Raw genomic sequence first — 15,726 nt, 5'->3', positions numbered from 1 at the left:
CATGTATATATATATACATGTATATATATATAGTATATATATATACATGTATATATATATATATATATATATATATATATATATATATATATATATATATATATATATATATATATATATATATATATATACTAGCTGCATTACCAGCCTACGGGAACAGATTAATGTACAGCATAATGTTTATTGAGAGTTGTCTTTCATACTGTAAAATAACTCCAAATATGCAGTCTACTGAAATTGTTGCCTTGATCAGAATATGCATACACATATATATGTCAATAGTGTTAGGGAGAACAATGAAAATCTACAATGTGTTTTAACGCTAGATGCGTGTAAAATCTAGTAAATATTCTAGATTCATGAGTCTAGATTCATGCATCTGTTCATACTCGTCTATATTTGCAGTTGACGATCACGCACTTTTGCCACCAAGTCCCCGACTCGGCCGACCAGTCTTTACTCGCCGAACAGTTGACCATCGCGCTCTTGCACACGGCTCGCAATCAATTGCTTCGCACTCACCTAGCAATCAATTGCCTCGCTATCAATCGCTTTGCAATTGATCGCCTCGCACTCGCCTTGCAATCACCTCGCAAGCAATCGCCTTTCACTTGCAATCAATCGCTTTGCAATCAATTGCCTCGCAATCAATCGCCTCGCACTGGCCTTGCAATCACCTCGCAAGCAATCGCCTCTCACTTGCAATCAATCGCTTCGCAATCAATCGCCTCGCACTCGCCTCGCACTCGCCTTGCAATCAATCGCCTCGCACTCACCTCGCAATCAATCGCCTCGCACTTGCAATCAATCACTTCGCAATCAGTCGTCTAGCACTCAATCATCTCGCACCCGCCAACTTATTCATCTGGAGCGCTGCGCCTTGAGACTCAAACCACTCAAATCAGAGTTGGCCTATTTGTGTACAGAGAACGGATAATGAAATTGACATTGCTAGGAAAACTGAAGTTTTCCAAACTGGCAGTATTGAAAAAGTTTGCATCTTTTAAGAACTTCTACAAAATATTTAGCTATTGCCAGCATTCATTGAATGGAGACTTCTACATGCTTAAAACACTAACCATCGCTCACGAGTTCTTCGTCTATAGCCTGTGTTTTGACATGGTATATACAAACAGTAATGTTGTTGTGTCAATAAAACTTATATGTATAATAGCATAAACAGTTTGATGTCAAAGCAGATACAGCATTAGCACCTTACAATAATAAAACATAGCGCCAACATGATAGCCTTTTTATGAGATACAATAAGGAAAACGAATGCTTGAAAATATATATAAACTGAAAAATATGTTAGAAAATGCTGCATGTGGATAATATGTAGGTAGAGCGGAACATGAAGAACATAGCATGACCTAACAATAACATAATGTTAATTCAATGCAACACTGGCGGATAGACAACATTTTTTGTTTTTTTTATCGAGTGTATGAACAAATAGTTTTTGGCTTATGCCTACTTTTGAGCAGGCGACATACAGCTGGTCATGGTTTAAGCAGGGTGACAGCTGTGAAAGTCGATACCAGCTGCTCTCCTTCTTCTCACCATTGCCTATCACAACGCTCAGAGTACCCGTGCAAGTTCTGTAGTAATGAGTTACAGTAGACCTACTCGTAGCTGGAAAATAAATTAGTAACTCAGCCGCTGAAGGAAGTGAACATGTTTACTATCACAAACAGTGGCAAATCAAATGTTTTTAAATAGTGGAGGTGTGGAAATTCATAGGCAATACAACATTGAATGAGAAGTACTTACCTTAGAAATTTAGTAGGTAAATCGCCAAAACAATTGTGTACATGTAGGTGGCCGACAAAAAACCAACGTTCATGGTGAGCTTTCTCATTGGCAGTAAATATTAATTACATGTAAATTACTACTCATTAATTTATTTGGTGAGTAGTGCATTTGTATAGCTGTATATGCACTTCTGTATAGGCCGCAGAACTTGGGACGGTGCTTTTTAACATGGCAGCAACTTTGCTGTTTAAAACGAAACAGTTCCATTGGGCACTGTATTGTAGACTTGGTGTAAAACAAATTGCAGATTTTCATTGTTTTCCCCAACATTTTGACATGCATGACTGCATATGTGTATGCATAGTCTGATCAAGGCAAAAATTTTCAGTAGACTGCATATTTAGAGTTGTTTTACAGTATGAGAGACAACTCTCAATAAACCTTCTGCTGTATGTGAATATGTTCCCGTGGGCGGATAATGCAGCTAGCAGTTCGAGTTTGGTGCCGTGGCGTCACTCGGGGATGCATGTGAGACCTTTTTTGCCCCGAGTGCAGCGAGAGTCTCCAGGCTCGGCGCTCCGGATGAATGAGTTGGCGAGTGCGAGGCAATTGAGTGCTGGGCAATTGATTGCCAGGTGATTGACTGCGAGTGCGAGGCGATTGATTGCAAAGCAATTGATTGCGAGGCAATTGATTGCAAGGCAAATTCGAGGCAATTGATTGCGAGGCGATTGATTGCAAGTGCGAGGCAATTGATTGCGAGGTGATTGCAAGGCGAGTGCGAGGCGATTAATTGCAAGGCAATTAATTGCAAGGCGATTAATTGCGAGGCGTTTAATTGCGAGGCGTTTAATTGCGAGGCGATTGATAGCGAAGCAATTGATTGCGAGGCGAGTGCAAAGCGATTGATTGCGAGGCGATTGATTGCGAGTGCGAGGCAATTGATTGCGAGGCAAGTGCAAGAGCGTGATTGTCAACTGCTCGGCAAGTAAAGACTGGTTGGTCGAGTTGGGAACTTGGCGGCAAAAGTGGGCAATCGTCAACTGCAAATATAAACGGGTATAAACGGATGCGTGAATCTAGATGCATGAATCTAGAATATTTACTAGATTTTACACGCATCTAGCTGTAAAACACATTGCAGATTTCCATTGTTTTTCCCAACATTATTGATATGTATATGTGTATGCATACTCTGATCAGGCAAAAATTTCAGCAGACTGCATATATGGAGTTGTTTTACAGTATGAAAGACAACTCTCAATAAACTTTATGCTGTACGTGAATCTGTTCTCGTAGGCGGGTAATGCAGCTAGTATACATATAAATGTATGCATATGTGTATATATTTTGACTACCACCGTACCATTACCCTGAGATTTGTGAGGAACCATAAACAGTTCTTTCATGCTTCCTTCGGAATATAAAAGTGTGAAAGACTGCCTCTTTTACAACTATCAATACTAGCTCAGTTGGGTGGGGTTATAAAACCTGTCTCAGTTTATTCATAGTTAAACTTAATTAAACCATTTACCTTCTGAATTGAAGTCGAACCGGAACACATTCTTTGTAACATCATAAGATTGGTTGAATGTAGTGAGTTCCCGATCTTCCCCAAAAAGATCTTGGAAGTGAATACAAAGCAGCTGGTACATATCCATTACCTCATAATCAGGAAGGAGGTCCACTTCAATGTGAGTAGTACCTGTGTAATAGAGCGTAAGGAGTGAAACACTGAAGTGAGAGAGGAAGGAGTAAGGAGTGAAAATTAATAACTCATATATAGTAATAGGGTAGATAATATTGCACATATCCTACAACAGTGCATAAGGTTGCCCTCTGCCAGCTATTTAATGTAAGTGCTCTAAACAACCTTATCCTATTTGTGATAAGAAATACACAAAATGGCAAATTTTTATGCTGTTTGCATGTTTTCTACATGAAACAAAAGCTAAGCAAAAGCTAAGCAAAAGCCAATTGCAACAACTCTTGTTTTAGTATGGGTACCAAAAAGTTTAGATTGAAGCCTGACTGCTACATAAGAAGTTGTTGAGTAATCATCAAATGTCAAATACACTTATTCAGTTTCAATAATCAATGCGTACTTGACATTTGATTATCAGTCAAAAGTTACTTATGCTGCAATAGGGATTTAACCTAAACCTTTTGGTATCCATAGAAACAAGATTAACAAAGATAATCAGCATTTTCTGAAGTGGCAATAAAGATAGTCTAGTACTCTGTCATATCTTCAGCTGTTACATATTATTCAGATGCTGACAGCTTACAACTGTACTTAGAAATAGTCTGAATAATACTGAGCTCACTTGATGTTGATTTGGGTATCCATATCAACAAGATTAACAAAGAGAATCAGCATTTGCTGATGTGACCGTAAAGGCAATCTAGTACTCTGTCATATCTTCAAGTGTTACATATTATTCAGAACCTGACAGCTTATAAGTGAACTTAGAAATAGTCTGAATAATACTGAGCTCACCTAATGTTGATAGATGAGAAATGCTTGTATTAAATGAAGCTGAGGGTGTGCTCTCAAACTTAGGGGAAAAAGGAGAAGAAACTTCTGTGACATTGTTGCATCTAATATCAGCTATGTACAAATAGACATATAGAAAATAACAAGTTACATCACTATTGCGGCTTTTATAACAGATCCTCATAGAGATAGCATCTACGAATTCTGAAGAGGAGATGATCGCCATTACAAGCTAACTTCTAGGTTTAACCTACCCATTGTACTCTTAGGACATTGAGAACTTGGCATAAAGAAATCTCAGATGATCACAAAAATTTTAGTTCTTGTTCAGACTATAACAACTTGCGTCGTGTGATACCGAGATCCGCATTTGGGCAGACCTTGGATTATGATTACAGATTACACATATTGAAATCTCCGCTGACGAAAAATGACAAGAGGTACTCAGCAACCCCCAAAACTACAAGATTCACAATCAAAGATCTGAAACATATAGTTTCACTCCTAGAAACTAAGGCTAATACTGAATGAATATGAGAAGTATGAATATTCACTTATACTCTTCACTCTTTCAATACAGCGTCATCATGGCAGACAGAAGTGTCAGCAGAGCAAGCCGAAGAGTCGATTACTGAGAGAACGAGAGGGTGACTATTTGTAAGTCTTAAACATTTACTTTCGATTCTTATAATTTAGTCTAAAGATATAACTATTATATTTGTTTCTTGTTCGTAAAATAATAATAGGGTTATGGGAAAACCCCTTTACGTTCTTTATCTTAGTAATTTTATTTCCTTCGAAACTCTTGCTCTAAATTGCAGAATCTGGGACAGTCAACTGTAAGATCTTAGTTACATTAATCAACAGGATATATTGATTAAAACAGTCAGTTTCAAGATCAAACGTTACCTATGAGCTAATTAGCGATAACTACTTAAAGCAGCCCATTTGCGTTTCATATTAAACTGAGCCATTCTCAATACGTTGTAGAGTGATTAGTAGAATAATCCAGTTTTATCAATCCCCCACACAGAAACACTGTCTTGTTTAGGTGAAGGTTGTCGAGTCTGTGTCAATTTATGCTGGTGTTCCAGAGTAAGTGAGGATTGGGGTGATGTGCAAGAGAGAATTAATGATTCAATGGGTGCAGCTACAACATTTCATTAGTTGTGGGAATATAGAACCATTTAAATTTGTAATGGTTTGTGTAAGCAGTAATTTAAAGAAGGACGAGATTTAACAGATGAATGATGTAAAAATAAATGTATTATATACCATGACATGAAGCCTTATCAGGACTATCTCTCCTTTCATACAGTTGAACTTGAACTTTATAATGTGATGTTATGGTTATCACCTGCTGTTTTGCCAAAGCTTCTGCAGCTGCAATAGATGTGATGTGATGTGGGCAATACCACATGTGTAGAAAAAGCTGTAATTGAAATTTTAACTAAAAATACATGTATTTTTCCACGCGCTAAAATGACCTGCAATTAAATTTGTACACAGAAAACAGGCAGACTAATAGCAAGCTACTAATATACTTCTTATAATACAAATAACAAGTTACTAATATACTTCTTATACTACTAATAACAAGTAACTACTATAATCCTTATATTGCAAATAACAAGTAGCTACTGTACTCCTTATCTTACTAATAACAAGTAACTATTATACTCCTTCTATTGCTAATAACAAGTAGCTACTGTACTCCTATTGCTAATAACAAGTAGCTATTGTACTCCTTATCTTACTAATAACAAGTAACTATTATACTCCTTATCTTACTAATAACAAGTAGCTATTGTACTCCTTCTATTACTAATAACAAGTAGCTACTGTACTCCTTATCTTACTAATAACAAGTAACTATTATACTCCTTCTATTGCTAGTAACAAGTAGCTACTGTACTCCTTCTATTACTAATAACAAGTAGCTACTGTACTCCTTATCTTACTAATAACAAGTAACTATTATACTCCTTCTATTGCTAATAACAAGTAACTATTATACTCCTTCTATTGCTAATAACAAGTAGCTATTGTACTCCTTCTATTGCTAATAACAAGTAGCTATTGTACTCCTTCTATTACTAATAACAAGTAGCTACTGTACTCCTTATCTTACTAATAACAAGTAGCTACTGTACTCCTTCTATTACTAATAACAAGTAGCTATTGTACTCCTTCTATTGCTAATAACAAGTAGCTACTGTACTCCTTCTATTGCTAATAACAAGTAGCTATTGTACTCCTTCTATTACTAATAACAAGTAGCTATTGTACTCCTTTGGTTATTCATTCTTCAAACTTGCTAACATTCTTCTTATATTACAAATAACAACTAATTAATACACTTATTATTATACTATTAGCATTTAACCGATATACCTTTTTATACTTCTAACATCAACTAACTAATATATTCCTTATGTTACTAATGACAAGTAACTGATACACTCCTTACATTACTAACAGCAAGTAAAGCTCTATTTATACTACTATTAGCAAGTAACTAATCTACTACATATATTACTAGTAACAAGTAACTAATACACTCCTTATATTACTAGTAACAAGTAACTAATATACCTTATATTGCTAATAAACTGTAATAATATACACCTCATTAAACTTTTGCTTACCTTCAGCACTGCTAAATGTGACAATAAATTGCAATTTATCTGGAGTGAATATTTCACTGTTCTCAACTTCACCAAAATCCTTAAACGCCTTCTTGAAAATTCTTTTGTGCACGGGCTTCTCTCCGATCACAAGGACATCTTTGATTTTATTAGAGAGTTGTTCTACTGTAATGGTGGTTAATGAATCTTCATCATCCAGGAGCTGTTTTGGATTTTGTAGGATTTGTTCAGCATCTAATAGAATATCACACAACATATATGCATGCATAGAGTTATAGATTTTTTCAGCAGCTAGCAAGATAATACACATCATAACTTACAGCTCAGATATTTTAGCTTACACAGAAGACTAGTCACTCAGATATCTGTCATATACACATTGCTATTAAACTAAGTATAGTTCTGAAAATCATTGAGTTTACTAACCGCTCTTAGAGAATTCTAAGACAAAGTATTTCTTTTCTTCATCATAGCGTGATGTCTTGACACATGCCTGGCATGTCTTCTCGAAGTGTATAATCAACTCAGTAATTTCAACATCGTCTGGGAATTCGGTGATAACAAGGGCTGCAATTCAAACGTTGCAAAAAGATTAAGATTGCAACAATAAGCGAGTATAACAATGCTATTAGAATTATCAGGTCACTATACATGTGAAGTTTTCTTATGAGTCAAGTTATTTCACGTAAATAAATGTGGTTAACATTAAATTTCATAGATCAGTTTAGATGCAAAAATCTGCATAGTTTTCATAGTTGTTCATCGGAAGACATCTAAATCATCTTGAAAACATATACATAGATACGTCGATTAAGTAAAGGTTTCATGCAATGGCTCCATAACACAAAACGATCACTTTGGTTTTGATTCTTAAAACTGCAAACTTTCCTACTAGGGATTAAGCTTTAGATATGATAATCTTTTCTTGGAAAGAATATTCTCACGGCATCAGAAATGTCTAATTTTGTGCTATAACAGCTCGACGTTATTGCCCGCATAACCTACTCGTTAATGTTTCCTTTCAATTAATTACCACAACAGTATGTTTAAGTAATAATATACAGTTTTGAATACTAAACGATTACATTTACCTTCTGAATACTCTTTCTTAAACACCATGGTCGTTATTTATTTTACATTGCAGGTATTAAGGACAATGACCAATACAAAGAGGTAGTGTTACTGCAGAGCATTGAGACCAGGGCCATAGCGATTGGCTTCTTGGTAACAACGATCGTAGAGCTGAATCTTCAAAATAACAAGAAGGCCCAGCAATTGTTAGGACACTCAGGCTACTAAGGACAAACAACAATACCAAAAAGAAACTGAGAAGACAGTGTATGAGAAACTAAGCATAAACCAATAAAAATGGGCAGAGCCAAAGACAAAATTAAAATTATAAAAGGGAGAAAATTCGATTGTTTCGGCAGAGTGGTATTTGCACACTCTCTGCAAACTTTGAATATGGTTTATTGTCTGCATTCAAGTATACATGAAAGCAAGTATACAGGTAGCCAAAGTAAATATGATCAGAACATGATAAAAAATTCGATTGTAAGAAACAAGTCAACCTCTCGTTCCTAGTTAACCTAAGGACTTATCATTGGTGTCAGAAGTGGGATATGTCCATCAAAAAGCTCCTAAATAAATTAAATGCTCAAATGGACAATGGAGGATATGGTTAAGGTCATGATGGATGCTATGCAGCAGCAGCAGATTCTGGGTCTGAAATTAATACTAGAGCTGACAGAGAAATTGGAAACAAGAACATTGCAAGGTACGAATTCTACACCAGCAATTCCAAAGTTTGACACGCTTGACAAGGAGACTGAGAAATGGCAAATTTATTTGGAACATTTTAACCAACACTTTGCTGTTTACAATGTTACTGATGCTGAACAAAAGCGAGCCTGCTTGCTGTTTTGGGAAGGCACGCCAACGTATGACCTAATTATGAATCTGATCAGCTCCGAAGATATAACGACAAAATATTTTACTGAGTTAGCACAGAAACTAACCATCTACTATAAGGATAGCGTTCATATACAAGCAGCACGGTATGAGTTCCATCAGTTTAAAATGAAAAAGAATAAGATGTATGCTGATTGGGCTGCAGAGTTACAGGGTTTAGCGTGCAACTAAAATTATACTTGCAAAACTAATGGCGGCAGCCAGAGCTACGTAGATGATTAGATACATCATAATCAAAGAAAGACCCCACACTGGTGTCAGACGCTGGTGCTTATGGACAACTACCCTACCCTTGAAGATGTGTTCGCTAAAGCCGTAACATACATCAGGACTACGGAAACGATTAGAGTGCTGAAAGGTGAGTTCAAAGAACCACCTCCAGAGTTGGTTAACAGAATGTCCGATGCATTTAAACACAGAACCAAACGAGCCCAATGCACCCAAAGTAGTAACAAAAAAACTTATAATTTTAACTCATCAAAGTCCTGTGCGAATTGTCTCATCAAACACAATTGCAATGATTGCCCTTGTAGAGAACTTGTTTGTATAATCTGCAACAAAAAGGGCATATCTCGCCTGTTTGCAAATCGAAGGGTAGGCAAGTCACAAAGTTGAAGTTTAAAAATCAAATCTAGTTAAAGAATCAGTGTGCACATTTATGCTCAGCTGTGACACTACAAAATATGCCCAGCAGAAAAAAGGTAGACATAATTGAACGAGTTGGCAAACAAATCTGGGTGAATCAAAAGGTCAATGGAATTGACGCCAAGTTTCAGTGGGACACTAGAGATACATGTTCTATGATAGGCTTGGAAAGATATAAAAAATTCGGCTCACCACAACTGGCGGAAACGAAAACTTGTATCATTGGGTATAGGCCCGCAGACTTCAATTCAAATGAAAATCCTACATAGATGTTAGGGTTGGAGACAGGGTAAAACAAAACCTGCATTTGTTAGTAGTTGATACACCCGTAGGTTCTAACCTATTTGGCTTTGACCGGAGGGATTTTTTTGGCTTGTCACAGATTAGATTGTTAGCAGTGCTAAAAATTGTAAACACAATTCAAAGCAACCTGGTTGGGGGTTTGGCAAGTAAAGTCAGTTCACTGGCAACAAAATATCGATAATTGTTCATAAAAAGATTGAGACGCTGTAAAAAAACTGAAAGCTTCAACACACCTAAAAGAAAAATCACTACCAGTTTTTTTCAAGCTAAGATAAGTACCATTTTTTTGACGAGAAGCTGTGAAACTAGAAATTGAGCGCTCAGTCAAAGTAGGAGTGTTGAAACATTTTGACTTCAGCGACTATGTGGCACCAAATGTGGCCGTATTAAAGCCTCATGGAATAGTGAGAATTTGTTGGGACTTTAGGATGGTAAACAAACAGATATCTGTTGACCAGCGTCCTTTGCCAAAATTAGATGAGCTTATGGAAAAGCTTCAAGGGAGCTAACGTTTCACCAAAATTAATCTTGCCAATGCCTATTTACAGATAGAGTTAAATGAACAAGCTAAGCAACTCTGCAACATCAATACACCTTTAATGCTTTTTCGTTCTAACAGAATGCGTTTTGGGGTGGCATGCAGTCCCGCTCAGTTTCAAAGATGCATGGACGCAACGACTACTGATTTACCAGGTGCTGCTGCATACCTGGATGATCTCATAGAAACTGGCAGGACAAGTGAAAAACACTGGCGCAACCTGGACAGACTGCTGAAAAGGCTCCAAGAGTATGGCTTCTGTATTCAGTAGTCAAAACCTCTGTAGACTATCTAGGCTACCACATTGACAAAAATGGTAAAACTTCATCGAATGAAGCCATAGTTGCTCTCTAGCGTTTACCAAGGCCTTAGAATGTTCATGATGTCCCTGTATGACACACCTAGGACTAAACTGGAAGGCACTGGCTGAAATACTTTGCGGTAGGCAACCTCGCAATATGCTCTCATTGCTCGGGCCATCCCAAAAAACCAAATCACCCAAGCAAGCTCTGATGACTAGCACTAAGTACGGAGTTGACTCATTGATCCATGCTCGAAACTACAGAACAGGACCAAAATAGCTACAAGGCGAAGTAACGGCAAAAATTGGTGGTGTAATGTCTGAGGTCTAGATAGATAGAGGTAATTGTCAACGTCATATCAATCAATTGCAACCAAGAGTGTATGTTGTTGACAACAATATTCCAATACCCAAGAATCTACCAGCTGCTGTTCCTGAGAGGCAACAACCAGTTTCAATACCCAACTCACCTAGATACCCACAACATAACCATCATAAACCTGACTACTGGGATGCATCAAAGTATTAACTTAACTCACCTTGTACTGTATTAACCTTGATAGCCGGTGAGGCTAACCAGTCACAACATTCGAGCTGGTGCTCAAGACACTAAGTGCGTGTGTTACTCAAAATACAATTTTCAAATAATTACATGTTAGATACATTGCTTAAATTTAGTCTTGTGTATTTTGTGTGGGAGGAGTGTTATGACTTGCTCCCCAAGGTCAATTAGCTAGCAGAAATGACCTACTTGCGCAATTGTTGTTCTTGCTTAGAGTGACTCATTCTCCTATTATGGCGTAGCTTGCTACCTTATTGCGTGCTGCAGTTGGTTAACTAGATTGTACGAAACAAGTCAACCCTAGTTCCTACTCAACCTAAGGACTTATCGATTAAATACATATTTCGTTGTGGCACTTAACACTCAATGTTATTTGTTGAATGTTTTATGTTGTGTAAAGGGAACCGGTTGTTTTCTTTACATTATTAAAGACCATGACCAATACAAACCAATTAATGATTGCTTTATAGGACTTGCTAAAGTACTAAAGTACTAAAACTTATTTTTATTTGCTAGCGTATATACTGTTTCATACTTACAGACAGTTTTCATATCATCATCAGCTATAGAAAGTGCCTGACTATCATGTTCAGCTTCAGTGGAGTCTGCACGGTCTGGCTGAGTAGACTGCAGATTATCACAGTGACTGTCAGAATTCACCTTCTCCGACTCATCTTATAAAAGTAGTGTGAACCATGGGACCAGAATGAGACGGCTAATAGAAAATTAATATTATTCATTACAATACTCGGTCTTTTTTCTCTAACATTAGTTAAAAAACTTTCAAGAGTAATACTGAAACGCGCAATTAAATAAAGAGCAAAATTTTATGTACTCTACTTTAGTAAAGCTTCTTTCAGACATGTGAGACAGGAAATGTCATACATGTACTCGCTGACCATGTATAGCCTCTCTATAGTGATCAACTTGTAGAGACCACAAGATACTGAGTAAGAAGTATACTAACCTGATGAATTATAAGGCTTGACCAACAGCTGGATATCTAGAGAGGTGTCATAACCAAAGACATCTCTTAGATAATGTGATCGAGCGCAAACTCTTTCTGAACCTGTAACCAGTAATGATATATTGAACTTAAAAATTTCTCTTTACCAAATTGACAGCATCATAGATCAGGTACAACAATTAGGCTGTGTACAGGTGGAACAGATATACGCATCATGTGAGATAGATGAGTGGACCGATGTAGCAGAGGAGAGATATCCACTATAGAGTGAAGAAGTTGAAGGCAAGGATCTCACTTGAAATACTAAAGATTTCTGTTAGTAACAGAAATAAGATGATTTAAATGATTCTAAGATTTGATATGATGAAATTTTATCTAGCCATGCAGACTCAAGTCGGTCACAGTTTACCATACTGTTTTTTGGGTGCACAGGAAGGTCACGTGATTTTCTAAACAACCCAAAGTAGTAATGTAGCTCCATGAACTGTGAATGTTCCCTGATCAGTTACAGAATAATATATACATCAGGTGTACTTACACTGGATATCAGCAAACTTGATCAGGATTTTGTTGATGGCATTATTATCATCCTTTACATACTTGATATCTGTGATCTCTCCTCCGTCACTGCATAGTCTTGATTCAAAATAGTGTCGCAGTTGTTTGTTATCTTCGCTGTCTATTTCAAAGTCATTAAGGTAAGGGTGTGAAACAGTGATAACACCTGGACCAGGATCCATAGGCTACAAAATTACAAACAAGCGCTTTTAATTATCACATTAAAATACATCCCCTGTATTAAGATTTGTTCAACTAAGTCATACAGAATCTACAGACCAGATACACTTTAACAAAACCATGAAAAGTTTGACTATTAATTACAGCACAAATGTTATTATTCCAGAAACCCAAAGTCACACAACTCCAACTAGAAAATTAATGGTTGCCATAAACTACTTTTATGTCTAAAACTTTAGAGTTTAATAAAAGCATTTATGTAAGAACCACCCATCACCAAGTGATTATAATGAAATGAAGTCAATTTGTGTAAACCATAGATATATATACCTAGATTGGCCAATAGGGAAAAAGCCTGTCAGACATAAATAGCACGACGTAACGTCACTGTATTGTACCTCACGCTTGACTGCACTGTTGTTTACAATGAATCTAATGGGAAGAAGGTAACAAAATTACATTTATTTTCACATAAAAACCTTCTTGTATACATAATCCAGTAAACTAAAGCAATTCTGTGATAATATCTGATAACCACCATAGATTAAAACTATAAAAGCTATGAATTGTTGCACACAAATCATGAGCCATCATGGCTTTATTTGCAACCTCTCTTATCCCCATTCTCTGTTTTCCCCTTCTCCAAAGAATAAGTTAGAAGGGGAAAAGAGAAAAGGGGAATGGAGAGGGAAGGGGAAATAGCCCACCCACTCAAAGAGCCAGACCTTGGCTAGGTAAATAGACTAATATGCTGAACTAAACATGACTAAATATGATGAGTATGCATGTATGTCTGAAGTCAAAAATGAGACAGAATGATTATTTTACAGCTGGCTATGTAGCTGGCTAGGTCACTAAAGCTGAAGTGTAATGATTGTATCACTAGCATCGTAAATGTTACCAACGTTGATGTAAACCAAGCAACAAATTCCCTAATCACAGTTAAGAATCAGGGAGGCTTGACTTTGTCTTCGCCTGTGGTGATTGAGGTTTGCAACCACAGCTAGAAAGCGACAAGAGTGTTGCTTAGTAGTGCTGGATTGGTGAAAAACTTTGCCAGGCTAGCACTAATTGCCACCACTAAGAAGCCAGTCACGAAAGGACAATACCAAGTTATTTGTACAATATGCAAAAGCAAGTTAAAGGTTGACTTGCAACAAAATTCACATTGCAGTTATTTGGTATCATAAGATTCACCATGCCTTACTCTGTTGTGTTGTAGGTGTGAAATATATGAGAAGGTGATTACAAGCTCTTAAAAGCTAAAAACTTATACAGTCATACTTCAACTTACGAGCTTAATGCGTTCCGAGACTGAGCTCATATGTTAATATACTCGCATGTTGGTGCAATTTATTTATATATCGAACAATTAAATATATATTGCTTGGTTTTCATACTCTAAAAATGCAAATAAAACACTCAAAACAAGATATTGTAACAGAAAGAACATGTTGGTTATTGTCATAATTTACCACATGCTTTCAAAAAGCAACAATTAAAAAATAATACAAAAAATGTGATTATTTAAAATGTAAAATTAAATACATACAATAGCAGCTAATGCTAGCATTTGTGAGGGAGGGAGATATAAGTTATCCTTCATTACAACAGTTGTCTTTGATAAATTTGAATTTTATCAATGTCTTAAAAGACAAACTCAGAAGCAAACCTGAAAGCAAACTTTCATTTTTAACTTGACGTAATTAAAATTTCTTCGGCGTTTGTAGTTTAAAGTTTCTCGCTGGTTAGCTAATTTTTCCTTTGTTTCGCTGTCACGACTAGCCGGCCGTCTTAAAATAAATCTATCTAAATACGTTCGCCTTTGTCGCCCTTTCAACATGTTGCGATTAGGACGAACACAGGTGTCGTCACAAAGGATTAATGCACAACCACTAGCCAACTTGTCCGAATGTCTATTTTTATAGTTTTGATAGATAGCACCGGCCTTTTCACGTAGCATCGTTTCAGTTACGCTGTCACCGGACAATTGTTTATCTTTTATCCAATTAAATGCCTGAGCAGTCTCTCCATCAGCGGTCGTGAAGATCGCTGCGCCGTTTAGAAACTATGGTTAGTCCTTTTGCGAACTAAATGCCCTGAATATAATCCTTCTGTTTGATAATTGTGGATGTATTTCTGTCATATTGCTGAGCTAGCTCAATCACGCATACACATTTCGCATATTTTTCAATAATTTTCTGTTTAATATCAACTGTTATCAGTTGCTTTTTCTTTGCATCATCTTTCATTTTACTGGCAAACTTTCAGTCAACACAGAGTACTTTTAATTCACATACAGTGTAATTCTGCACTGAAAATCGCGCACAAAAATGCAGTACCAAAGTATAAATCTGAGTAGTTGAAAAATACAGAGTGATGCTGTTCTCATAAGACACCTTCGGCATACTTGGCAACTGACTCACGTGCTTGTATCTCAAACATGGCTCGTATGTTAGTACTGAAACTTGCTTAAAAGCTGGCTCGTATCTCAAGTTTCTCGTACGTTGGAGCACTCGTAAGTTGAAGTATTACTGTACTTAGTAATGTTTAGTTCAACATGATATTAGTGTTTTGCCTAGCCAGGGTCTGGCTCTTTGGGTGGGTTGGCTATTTGCCCCCCCCCTCCTCACCTTTCCCCCTTCTCTCTTTTTCCTTTCTCACTTCTTCTTTGGAGAAGGGGAAAAGAGAGAATGGGGATAAGAGAGGGTTGCAAATAAAGCCCTGATGGCTCATGATTTGTGTGCAACAATTCATAGCTTTTATAGTTTTAATCTATGGTGGTTATCAGATATTATCAC

The sequence above is a fragment of the Watersipora subatra genome, chromosome 3 (assembly GCF_963576615.1).
Source record: "Watersipora subatra chromosome 3, tzWatSuba1.1, whole genome shotgun sequence".
NCBI classification, from domain to species: Eukaryota; Metazoa; Bryozoa; class Gymnolaemata; order Cheilostomatida; family Watersiporidae; genus Watersipora; species Watersipora subatra.
This window is presented reverse-complemented; position numbering follows the sequence as displayed.